At 46.0% G+C, this 12,301-nt stretch overlaps 7 non-coding genes across 7 annotated transcripts; all 7 read right to left on the bottom strand.

The window, feature by feature from the left end:
- Positions 1 to 1,258: 1,258 nt before the first annotated feature.
- Positions 1,259 to 1,373, bottom strand: LOC149277088 (U5 spliceosomal RNA). The gene has a single exon (XR_016279301.1). It is a non-coding gene; the product is annotated as a U5 spliceosomal RNA (small nuclear RNA).
- Positions 1,374 to 2,984: 1,611 nt separating this feature from the next.
- LOC149277087 (U5 spliceosomal RNA) lies at positions 2,985 to 3,099 on the bottom strand. The gene has a single exon (XR_016279300.1). It is a non-coding gene; the product is annotated as a U5 spliceosomal RNA (small nuclear RNA).
- Positions 3,100 to 4,710: 1,611 nt separating this feature from the next.
- LOC149277086 (U5 spliceosomal RNA) lies at positions 4,711 to 4,825 on the bottom strand. The gene has a single exon (XR_016279206.1). It is a non-coding gene; the product is annotated as a U5 spliceosomal RNA (small nuclear RNA).
- Positions 4,826 to 6,418: 1,593 nt separating this feature from the next.
- On the bottom strand, positions 6,419 to 6,533 carry LOC149277085 (U5 spliceosomal RNA). The gene has a single exon (XR_016279299.1). It is a non-coding gene; the product is annotated as a U5 spliceosomal RNA (small nuclear RNA).
- Positions 6,534 to 8,144: 1,611 nt separating this feature from the next.
- LOC149277084 (U5 spliceosomal RNA) lies at positions 8,145 to 8,259 on the bottom strand. The gene has a single exon (XR_016279298.1). It is a non-coding gene; the product is annotated as a U5 spliceosomal RNA (small nuclear RNA).
- Positions 8,260 to 9,870: 1,611 nt separating this feature from the next.
- LOC149277083 (U5 spliceosomal RNA) lies at positions 9,871 to 9,985 on the bottom strand. The gene has a single exon (XR_016279205.1). It is a non-coding gene; the product is annotated as a U5 spliceosomal RNA (small nuclear RNA).
- Positions 9,986 to 11,596: 1,611 nt separating this feature from the next.
- On the bottom strand, positions 11,597 to 11,711 carry LOC149277082 (U5 spliceosomal RNA). The gene has a single exon (XR_016279148.1). It is a non-coding gene; the product is annotated as a U5 spliceosomal RNA (small nuclear RNA).
- Between the last annotated feature and the right edge of the window lie 590 nt (positions 11,712 to 12,301).

Here is a 12,301-nt window from a genome sequence, read left to right as displayed (position 1 = left end):
CGGGGGCCCGCAACTTCCCCTTCCGCTGCAGCCACCAGAAGTTCCTGGCACACATGCTTTGGGCTGTGTTACAAGGTTAGGGGTAAGGCTTCGGGATGGAATCTGATTACTACTCTTTTTCCCCAATGGTGGCGTGCTGAACCCATCGGCTTCACAAATACCAAGTTGCCTGATGCTGTTTCCTTTGAAAGCAAATATATCTTTTCCACAAATCAAATCTTTCTAATTAAACCACCTTTCCAAAGTTAGCGCTTAGAAACGCTTAAGCATGGAAAGGTTTGGTGATAGAGCTTGGGTTAGGGGCGGGTTAAGCTCATGGCTTTGAAGAGGCACAGTTACAGTTAGCGTCGGAGTACTGTTAATGGTTTACGGTTGACAGTTTAGGGTTAGGTAAGGCTTAGAATCCTTCCCCATTGTGGCGTGTTTAGCCCATCCTTTTCCCAAACACCAAAAAAGCCTGATTGCCTTCAATTTCTTTTTGTCTTAAGCAGCATCGCCAGTGCCAACATTTTGCACCTAAGATTATAAAAAGTACCTAGCAAAATTGTTTCCGTTTTAAAACCGCACAAAATCTCGGACAGTTCACCTGTCTGTATGCCTCGCGACGAACGAGCGAAAGGCTCACTAGCGGCAGCGCACGGACGACCGGACTCCCCAGCACCGCCACAAAGAAGGAGCGCAGCGCGGCATTGGAGCGGCAAAACTCAACCCAAACGCAGCACACTAGACATTTTGCCAAAAACGAAGTCTGCAACCTGATCTTTCCACACGCATAGAGCTTCCCAACTCGTGTCGGAAAGCTTTTAAACAAATAGCAAAAAAGCTATGATCACTGAACCTACAAAGGGCGCATTAGTCTTTTCCATGCTGAAAAGCGGCCCCTTAAGCACGTGGTGAGTGCTTTTTCCAGATGTTTCACTGTTGCTATTTGAGGAAATGAATAATACAACTGCACATGTGAGGAACAGAGATCTCAATGTTAAACATTTAAGGGCAGTTTTTTGTTGTTTGGTTTGTGTATTATGATAAAGAACAATTGGGAACATGTTTGAAAGCGTATGCACAGGCTTATTTGCATAGAGTCTGGAGGGCGTGGTCTAACCCTGCCTCCTTAAAGCATTTCTACAACCCCAAACAGTACATAGCATGACACAGGCAGGATATTTTGCGCTTCTGGGTGCGACACAGTCCTCAGCCAGGGGAAAGCTTGCGACTAGAGCAAGCAATCTTTTTGATCCATCGTTAACAACAGCAAAGAAGCCCAGCAAACGCCAGGCATCAAAAAATTGGTTACGACTCATGGTCGTTCCTCCCCACGGAAATCTTTAGTAAAAGGCGAAAGATTTATTCGGTCTGAAGAGAAACCAGAGTATACCCAAACATGCCGCAGGGCAACGGCCCGGACACAGGCAGTGCTCCTCGATGTTAAGGTGTGTTTAATTAATCCCACCCAGCTCTTGCCTGATCATTGGAACCTTTAACACATGCAAAACACGATTGCAAAGGGATTGGAACCATTTAATATTGGGCTGCTTTAAAGTCTTATTAAACTAACAATAAGGTGGGGCGTTTCCCAGTGCATCATGGGTATTCAAATGAGGCGGCAGCTCAAACAAACCTTCCAGCAGTCTTAGTGACCGGGGCGCGAGCTTGCTTCTCTGAAACAATTTTGTTTGCTTTAAGAAAAGAAAAGCTGAAGATTGTTCCTCCCCCACCGCTTTGCCTACGGGGGCCCGCAACTTCCCCTTCCGCTGCAGCCACCAGAAGTTCCTGGCACACATGCTTTGGGCTGTGTTACAAGGTTAGGGGTAAGGCTTCGGGATGGAATCTGATTACTACTCTTTTTCCCCAATGGTGGCGTGCTGAACCCATCGGCTTCACAAATACCAAGTTGCCTGATGCTGTTTCCTTTGAAAGCAAATATATCTTTTCCACAAATCAAATCTTTCTAATTAAACCACCTTTCCAAAGTTAGCGGTTAGAAACGCTTAAGCATGGAAAGGTTTGGTGATAGAGCTTGGGTTAGGGGCGGGTTAAGCTCATGGCTTTGAAGAGGCACAGTTACAGTTAGCGTCGGAGTACTGTTAATGGTTTACGGTTGACAGTTTAGGGTTAGGTAAGGCTTAGAATCCTTCCCCATTGTGGCGTGTTTAGCCCATCCTTTTCCCAAACACCAAAAAAGCCTGATTGCCTTCAATTTCTTTTTGTCTTAAGCAGCATCGCCAGTGCCAACATTTTGCACCTAAGATTATAAAAAGTACCTAGCAAAATTGTTTCCGTTTTAAAACCGCACAAAATCTCGGACAGTTCACCTGTCTGTATGCCTCGCGACGAACGAGCGAAAGGCTCACTAGCGGCAGCGCACGGACGACCGGACTCCCCAGCACCGCCACAAAGAAGGAGCGCAGCGCGGCATTGGAGCGGCAAAAGTCAACCCAAACGCAGCAGACTAGACATTTTGCCAAAAACGAAGTCTGCAACCTGATCTTTCCACACGCATAGAGCTTCCCAACTCGTGTCGGAAAGCTTTGAAACAAACAGCAAAAAAGCTATGATCACTGAACCTACAAAGGGCGCATTAGTCTTTTCCATGCTGAAAAGCGGCCCCTTAAGCACGTGGTGAGTGCTTTTTCCAGATGTTTCACTGTTGCTATTTGAGGAAATGAATAATACAACTGCACATGTGAGGAACAGAGATCTCAATGTTAAACATTTAAGGGCAGTTTTTTGTTGTTTGGTTTGTGTATTACGATAAAGAACAATTGGGAACATGTTTGAAAGCGTATGCACAGGCTTATTTGCATAGAGTCTGGAGGGCGTGGTCTAACCCTGCCTCCTTAAAGCATTTCTACAACCCCAAACAGTACATAGCATGACACAGGCAGGATATTTTGCGCTTCTGGGTGCGACACAGTCCTCAGCCAGGGCAAAGCTTGCGACTAGAGCAAGCAATCTTTTTGATCTATCGTTAACAACAGCAAAGAAGCCCAGCAAACGCCAGGCATCAAAAAATTGGTTACGACTCATGGTCGTTCCTCCCCACGGAAATCTTTAGTAAAAGGCGAAAGATTTATTCGGTCTGAAGAGAAACCAGAGTATACCCAAACACGCCGCAGGGCAACGGCCCGGACACAGGCAGTGCTCCTCGAGGTTAAGGTGTGTTTAATTAATCCCACCCAGCTCTTGCCTGATCATTGGAACCTTTAACACATGCAAAACACGATTGCAAAGGGATTGGAACCATTTAATATTGGGCTGCTTTAAAGTCTTATTAAACTAACAATAAGGTGGGGCGTTTCCCAGTGCATCATGGGTATTCAAATGAGGCGGCAGCTCAAACAAACCTTCCAGCAGTCTTAGTGACCGGGGCGCGAGCTTGCTTCTCTGAAACAATTTTGTTTGCTTTAAGAAAAGAAAAGCTGAAGATTGTTCCTCCCCCACCGCTTTGCCTACGGGGGCCCGCAACTTCCCCTTCCGCTGCAGCCACCAGAAGTTCCTGGCACACATGCTTTGGGCTGTGTTACAAGGTTAGGGGTAAGGCTTCGGGATGGAATCTGATTACTACTCTTTTTCCCCAATGGTGGCGTGCTGAACCCATCGGCTTCACAAATACCAAGTTGCCTGATGCTGTTTCCTTTGAAAGCAAATATATCTTTTCCACAAATCAAATCTTTCTAATTAAACCACCTTTCCAAAGTTAGCGCTTAGAAACGCTTAAGCATGGAAAGGTTTGGTGATAGAGCTTGGGTTAGGGGCGGGTTAAGCTCATGGCTTTGAAGAGGCACAGTTACAGTTAGCGTCGGAGTACTGTTAATGGTTTACGGTTGACAGTTTAGGGTTAGGTAAGGCTTAGAATCCTTCCCCATTGTGGCGTGTTTAGCCCATCCTTTTCCCAAACACCAAAAAAGCCTGATTGCCTTCAATTTCTTTTTGTCTTAAGCAGCATCGCCAGTGCCAACATTTTGCACCTAAGATTATAAAAAGTACCTAGCAAAATTGTTTCCGTTTTAAAACCGCACAAAATCTCGGACAGTTCACCTGTCTGTATGCCTCGCGACGAACGTGCGAAAGGCTCACTAGCGGCAGCGCACGGACGACCGGACTCCCCAGCACCGCCACAAAGAAGGAGCGCAGCGCGGCATTGGAGCGGCAAAAGTCAACCCAAACGCAGCAGACTAGACATTTTGCCAAAAACGAAGTCTGCAACCTGATCTTTCCACACGCATAGAGCTTCCCAACTCGTGTCGGAAAGCTTTTAAACAAATAGCAAAAAAGCTATGATCACTGAACCTACAAAGGGCGCATTAGTCTTTTCCATGCTGAAAAGCGGCCCCTTAAGCACGTGGTGAGTGCTTTTTCCAGATGTTTCACTGTTGCTATTTGAGGAAATGAATAATACAACTGCACATGTGAGGAACAGAGATCTCAATGTTAAACATTTAAGGGCAGTTTTTTGTTGTTTGGTTTGTGTATTATGATAAAGAACAATTGGGAACATGTTTGAAAGCGTATGCACAGGCTTATTTGCATAGAGTCTGGAGGGCGTGGTCTAACCCTGCCTCCTTAAAGCATTTCTACAACCCCAAACAGTACATAGCATGACACAGGCAGGATATTTTGCGCTTCTGGGTGCGACACAGTCCTCAGCCAGGGCAAAGCTTGCGACTAGAGCAAGCAATCTTTTTGATCTATCGTTAACAACAGCAAAGAAGCCCAGCAAACGCCAGGCATCAAGAAATTGGTTACGACTCATGGTCGTTCCTCCCCACGGAAATCTTTAGTAAAAGGCGAAAGATTTATTCGGTCTGAAGAGAAACCAGAGTATACCCAAACATGCCGCAGGGCAACGGCCCGGACACAGGCAGTGCTCCTCGAGGTTAAGGTGTGTTTAATTAATCCCACCCAGCTCTTGCCTGATCATTGGAACCTTTAACACATGCAAAACACGATTGCAAAGGGATTGGAACCATTTAATATTGGGCTGCTTTAAAGTCTTATTAAACTAACAATAAGGTGGGGCGTTTCCCAGTGCATCATGGGTATTCAAATGAGGCGGCAGCTCAAACAAACCTTCCAGCAGTCTTAGTGACCGGGGCGCGAGCTTGCTTCTCTGAAACAATTTTGTTTGCTTTAAGAAAAGAAAAGCTGAAGATTGTTCCTCCCCCACCGCTTTGCCTACGGGGGCCCGCAACTTCCCCTTCCGCTGCAGCCACCAGAAGTTCCTGGCACACATGCTTTGGGCTGTGTTACAAGGTTAGGGGTAAGGCTTCGGGATGGAATCTGATTACTACTCTTTTTCCCCAATGGTGGCGTGCTGAACCCATCGGCTTCACAAATACCAAGTTGCCTGATGCTGTTTCCTTTGAAAGCAAATATATCTTTTCCACAAATCAAATCTTTCTAATTAAACCACCTTTCCAAAGTTAGCGCTTAGAAACGCTTAAGCATGGAAAGGTTTGGTGATAGAGCTTGGGTTAGGGGCGGGTTAAGCTCATGGCTTTGAAGAGGCACAGTTACAGTTAGCGTCGGAGTACTGTTAATGGTTTACGGTTGACAGTTTAGGGTTAGGTAAGGCTTAGAATCCTTCCCCATTGTGGCGTGTTTAGACCAAAAAAGCCTGATTGCCTTCAATTTCTTTTTGTCTTAAGCAGCATCGCCAGTGCCAACATTTTGCACCTAAGATTATAAAAAGTACCTAGCAAAATTGTTTCCGTTTTAAAACCGCACAAAATCTCGGACAGTTCACCTGTCTGTATGCCTCGCGACGAACGAGCGAAAGGCTCCCTAGCGGCAGCGCACGGACAACCGGACTCCCCAGCACCGCCACAAAGAAGGAGCGCAGCGCGGCATTGGAGCGGCAAAAGTCAACCCAAACGCAGCAGACTAGACATTTTGCCAAAAACGAAGTCTGCAACCTGATCTTTCCACACGCATAGAGCTTCCCAACTCGTGTCGGAAAGCTTTTAAACAAATAGCAAAAAAGCTATGATCACTGAACCTACAAAGGGCGCATTAGTCTTTTCCATGCTGAAAAGCGGCCCCTTAAGCACGTGGTGAGTGCTTTTTCCAGATGTTTCACTGTTGCTATTTGAGGAAATGAATAATACAACTGCACATGTGAGGAACAGAGACCTCAATGTTAAACATTTAAGGGCAGTTTTTTGTTGTTTGATTTGTGTATTACGATAAAGAACAATTGGGAACATGTTTGAAAGCGTATGCACAGGCTTATTTGCATAGAGTCTGGAGGGCGTGGTCTAACCCTGCCTCCTTAAAGCATTTCTACAACCCCAAACAGTACATAGCATGACACAGGCAGGATATTTTGCGCTTCTGGGTGCGACACAGTCCTCAGCCAGGGGAAAGCTTGCGACTAGAGCAAGCAATCTTTTTGATCCATCGTTAACAACAGCAAAGAAGCCCAGCAAACGCCAGGCATCAAAAAATTGGTTACGACTCATGGTCGTTCCTCCCCACGGAAATCTTTAGTAAAAGGCGAAAGATTTATTCGGTCTGAAGAGAAACCAGAGTATACCCAAACATGCCGCAGGGCAACGGCCCGGACACAGGCAGTGCTCCTCGAGGTTAAGGTGTGTTTAATTAATCCCACCCAGCTCTTGCCTGATCATTGGAACCTTTAACACATGCAAAACACGATTGCAAAGGGATTGGAACCATTTAATATTGGGCTGCTTTAAAGTCTTATTAAACTAACAATAAGGTGGGGCGTTTCCCAGTGCATCATGGGTATTCAAATGAGGCGGCAGCTCAAACAAACCTTCCAGCAGTCTTAGTGACCGGGGCGCGAGCTTGCTTCTCTGAAACAATTTTGTTTGCTTTAAGAAAAGAAAAGCTGAAGATTGTTCCTCCCCCACCGCTTTGCCTATGGGGGCCCGCAACTTCCCCTTCCGCTGCAGCCACCAGAAGTTCCTGGCACACATGCTTTGGGCTGTGTTACAAGGTTAGGGGTAAGGCTTCGGGATGGAATCTGATTACTACTCTTTTTCCCCAATGGTGGCGTGCTGAACCCATCGGCTTCACAAATACCAAGTTGCCTGATGCTGTTTCCTTTGAAAGCAAATATATCTTTTCCACAAATCAAATCTTTCTAATTAAACCACCTTTCCAAAGTTAGCGGTTAGAAACGCTTAAGCATGGAAAGGTTTGGTGATAGAGCTTGGGTTAGGGGCGGGTTAAGCTCATGGCTTTGAAGAGGCACAGTTACAGTTAGCGTCGGAGTACTGTTAATGGTTTACGGTTGACAGTTTAGGGTTAGGTAAGGCTTAGAATCCTTCCCCATTGTGGCGTGTTTAGCCCATCCTTTTCCCAAACACCAAAAAAGCCTGATTGCCTTCAATTTCTTTTTGTCTTAAGCAGCATCGCCAGTGCCAACATTTTGCACCTAAGATTATAAAAAGTACCTAGCAAAATTGTTTCCGTTTTAAAACCGCACAAAATCTCGGACAGTTCACCTGTCTGTATGCCTCGCGACGAACGAGCGAAAGGCTCACTAGCGGCAGCGCACGGACGACCGGACTCCCCAGCACCGCCACAAAGAAGGAGCGCAGCGCGGCATTGGAGCGGCAAAAGTCAACCCAAACGCAGCAGACTAGACATTTTGCCAAAAACGAAGTCTGCAACCTGATCTTTCCACACGCATAGAGCTTCCCAACTCGTGTCGGAAAGCTTTGAAACAAACAGCAAAAAAGCTATGATCACTGAACCTACAAAGGGCGCATTAGTCTTTTCCATGCTGAAAAGCGGCCCCTTAAGCACGTGGTGAGTGCTTTTTCCAGATGTTTCACTGTTGCTATTTGAGGAAATGAATAATACAACTGCACATGTGAGGAACAGAGATCTCAATGTTAAACATTTAAGGGCAGTTTTTTGTTGTTTGGTTTGTGTATTACGATAAAGAACAATTGGGAACATGTTTGAAAGCGTATGCACAGGCTTATTTGCATAGAGTCTGGAGGGCGTGGTCTAACCCTGCCTCCTTAAAGCATTTCTACAACCCCAAACAGTACATAGCATGACACAGGCAGGATATTTTGCGCTTCTGGGTGCGACACAGTCCTCAGCCAGGGCAAAGCTTGCGACTAGAGCAAGCAATCTTTTTGATCTATCGTTAACAACAGCAAAGAAGCCCAGCAAACGCCAGGCATCAAAAAATTGGTTACGACTCATGGTCGTTCCTCCCCACGGAAATCTTTAGTAAAAGGCGAAAGATTTATTCGGTCTGAAGAGAAACCAGAGTATACCCAAACATGCCGCAGGGCAACGGCCCGGACACAGGCAGTGCTCCTCGAGGTTAAGGTGTGTTTAATTAATCCCACCCAGCTCTTGCCTGATCATTGGAACCTTTAACACATGCAAAACACGATTGCAAAGGGATTGGAACCATTTAATATTGGGCTGCTTTAAAGTCTTATTAAACTAACAATAAGGTGGGGCGTTTCCCAGTGCATCATGGGTATTCAAATGAGGCGGCAGCTCAAACAAACCTTCCAGCAGTCTTAGTGACCGGGGCGCGAGCTTGCTTCTCTGAAACAATTTTGTTTGCTTTAAGAAAAGAAAAGCTGAAGATTGTTCCTCCCCCACCGCTTTGCCTACGGGGGCCCGCAACTTCCCCTTCCGCTGCAGCCACCAGAAGTTCCTGGCACACATGCTTTGGGCTGTGTTACAAGGTTAGGGGTAAGGCTTCGGGATGGAATCTGATTACTACTCTTTTTCCCCAATGGTGGCGTGCTGAACCCATCGGCTTCACAAATACCAAGTTGCCTGATGCTGTTTCCTTTGAAAGCAAATATATCTTTTCCACAAATCAAATCTTTCTAATTAAACCACCTTTCCAAAGTTAGCGCTTAGAAACGCTTAAGCATGGAAAGGTTTGGTGATAGAGCTTGGGTTAGGGGCGGGTTAAGCTCATGGCTTTGAAGAGGCACAGTTACAGTTAGCGTCGGAGTACTGTTAATGGTTTACGGTTGACAGTTTAGGGTTAGGTAAGGCTTAGAATCCTTCCCCATTGTGGCGTGTTTAGCCCATCCTTTTCCCAAACACCAAAAAAGCCTGATTGCCTTCAATTTCTTTTTGTCTTAAGCAGCATCGCCAGTGCCAACATTTTGCACCTAAGATTATAAAAAGTACCTAGCAAAATTGTTTCCGTTTTAAAACCGCACAAAATCTCGGACAGTTCACCTGTCTGTATGCCTCGCGACGAACGAGCGAAAGGCTCACTAGCGGCAGCGCACGGACGACCGGACTCCCCAGCACCGCCATAAAGAAGGAGCGCAGCGCGGCATTGGAGCGGCAAAAGTCAACCCAAACGCAGCAGACTAGACATTTTGCCAAAAACGAAGTCTGCAACCTGATCTTCCCACACGCATAGAGCTTCCCAACTCGTGTCGGAAAGCTTTTAAACAAATAGCAAAAAAGCTATGATCACTGAACCTACAAAGGGCGCATTAGTCTTTTCCATGCTGAAAAGCGGCCCCTTAAGCACGTGGTGAGTGCTTTTTCCAGATGTTTCACTGTTGCTATTTGAGGAAATGAATAATACAACTGCACATGTGAGGAACAGAGACCTCAATGTTAAACATTTAAGGGCAGTTTTTTGTTGTTTGGTTTGTGTATTATGATAAAGAACAATTGGGAACATGTTTGAAAGCGTATGCACAGGCTTATTTGCATAGAGTCTGGAGGGCGTGGTCTAACCCTGCCTCCTTAAAGCATTTCTACAACCCCAAACAGTACATAGCATGACACAGGCAGGATATTTTGCGCTTCTGGGTGCGACACAGTCCTCAGCCAGGGCAAAGCTTGCGACTAGAGCAAGCAATCTTTTTGATCTATCGTTAACAACAGCAAAGAAGCCCAGCAAACGCCAGGCATCAAGAAATTGGTTACGACTCATGGTCGTTCCTCCCCACGGAAATCTTTAGTAAAAGGCGAAAGATTTATTCGGTCTGAAGAGAAACCAGAGTATACCCAAACATGCCGCAGGGCAACGGCCCGGACACAGGCAGTGCTCCTCGATGTTAAGGTGTGTTTAATTAATCCCACCCAGCTCTTGCCTGATCATTGGAACCTTTAACACATGCAAAACACGATTGCAAAGGGATTGGAACCATTTAATATTGGGCTGCTTTAAAGTCTTATTAAACTAACAATAAGGTGGGGCGTTTCCCAGTGCATCATGGGTATTCAAATGAGGCGGCAGCTCAAACAAACCTTCCAGCAGTCTTAATGACCGGGGCGCGAGCTTGCTTCTCTGAAACAATTTTGTTTGCTTTAAGAAAAGAAAAGCTGAAGATTGTTCCTCCCCCACCGCTTTGCCTACGGGGGCCCGCAACTTCCCCTTCCGCTGCAGCCACCAGAAGTTCCTGGCACACATGCTTTGGGCTGTGTTACAAGGTTAGGGGTAAGGCTTCGGGATGGAATCTGATTACTACTCTTTTTCCCCAATGGTGGCGTGCTGAACCCATCGGCTTCACAAATACCAAGTTGCCTGATGCTGTTTCCTTTGAAAGCAAATATATCTTTTCCACAAATCAAATCTTTCTAATTAAACCACCTTTCCAAAGTTAGCGGTTAGAAACGCTTAAGCATGGAAAGGTTTGGTGATAGAGCTTGGGTTAGGGGCGGGTTAAGCTCATGGCTTTGAAGAGGCACAGTTACAGTTAGCGTCGGAGTACTGTTAATGGTTTACGGTTGACAGTTTAGGGTTAGGTAAGGCTTAGAATCCTTCCCCATTGTGGCGTGTTTAGCCCATCCTTTTCCCAAACACCAAAAAAGCCTGATTGCCTTCAATTTCTTTTTGTCTTAAGCAGCATCGCCAGTGCCAACATTTTGCACCTAAGATTATAAAAAGTACCTAGCAAAATTGTTTCCGTTTTAAAACCGCACAAAATCTCGGACAGTTCACCTGTCTGTATGCCTCGCGACGAACGAGCGAAAGGCTCACTAGCGGCAGCGCACGGACGACCGGACTCCCCAGCACCGCCACAAAGAAGGAGCGCAGCGCGGCATTGGAGCGGCAAAAGTCAACCCAAACGCAGCAGACTAGACATTTTGCCAAAAACGAAGTCTGCAACCTGATCTTTCCACACGCATAGAGCTTCCCGACTCGTGTCGGAAAGCTTTTAAACAAATAGCAAAAAAGCTATGATCACTGAACCTACAAAGGGCGCATTAGTCTTTTCCATGCTGAAAAGCGGCCCCTTAAGCACGTGGTGAGTGCTTTTTCCAGATGTTTCACTGTTGCTATTTGAGGAAATGAATAATACAACTGCACATGTGAGGAACAGAGATCTCAATGTTAAACATTTAAGGGCAGTTTTTTGTTGTTTGGTTTGTGTATTATGATAAAGAACAATTGGGAACATGTTTGAAAGCGTATGCACAGGCTTATTTGCATAGAGTCTGGAGGGCGTGGTCTAACCCTGCCTCCTTAAAGCATTTCTACAACCCCAAACAGTACATAGCATGACACAGGCAGGATATTTTGCGCTTCTGGGTGCGACACAGTCCTCAGCCAGGGCAAAGCTTGCGACTAGAGCAAGCAATCTTTTTGATCTATCGTTAACAACAGCAAAGAAGCCCAGCAAACGCCAGGCATCAAAAAATTGGTGACGACTCATGGTCGTTCCTCCCCACGGAAATCTTTAGTAAAAGGCGAAAGATTTATTCGGTCTGAAGAGAAACCAGAGTATACCCAAACATGCCGCAGGGCAACGGCCCGGCCACAGGCAGTGCTCCTCGAGGTTAAGGTGTGTTTAATTAATCCCACCCAGCTCTTGCCTGATCATTGGAACCTTTAACACATGCAAAACACGATTGCAAAGGGATTGGAACCATTTAATATTGGGCTGCTTTAAAGTCTTATTAAACTAACAATAAGGTGGGGCGTTTCCCAGTGCATCATGGGTATTCAAATGAGGCGGCAGCTCAAACAAACCTTCCAGCAGTCTTAGTGACCGGGGCGCGAGCTTGCTTCTCTGAAACAATTTTGTTTGCTTTAAGAAAAGAAAAGCTGAAGATTGTACCTCCCCCACCGCTTTGCCTACGGGGGCCCGCAACTTCCCCTTCCGCTGCAGCCACCAGAAGTTCCTGGCACACATGCTTTGGGCTGTGTTACAAGGTTAGGGGTAAGGCTTCGGGATGGAATCTGATTACTACTCTTTTTCCCCAATGGTGGCGTGCTGAACCCATCGGCTTCACAAATACCAAGTTGCCTGATGCTGTTTCCTTTGAAAGCAAATATATCTTTTCCACAAATCAAATCTTTCTAATTAAACCACCT

The sequence above is a fragment of the Sceloporus occidentalis genome, unplaced genomic scaffold (genome assembly GCF_023333645.1).
Source record: "Sceloporus occidentalis isolate IW3139 unplaced genomic scaffold, rSceOcc1.0.p SCAF_220, whole genome shotgun sequence".
Classification (NCBI taxonomy): domain Eukaryota; kingdom Metazoa; phylum Chordata; class Lepidosauria; order Squamata; family Phrynosomatidae; genus Sceloporus; species Sceloporus occidentalis.
Note: the sequence above shows the minus strand (reverse complement) of the source record. Positions and strands in the feature narration are given on the sequence as shown.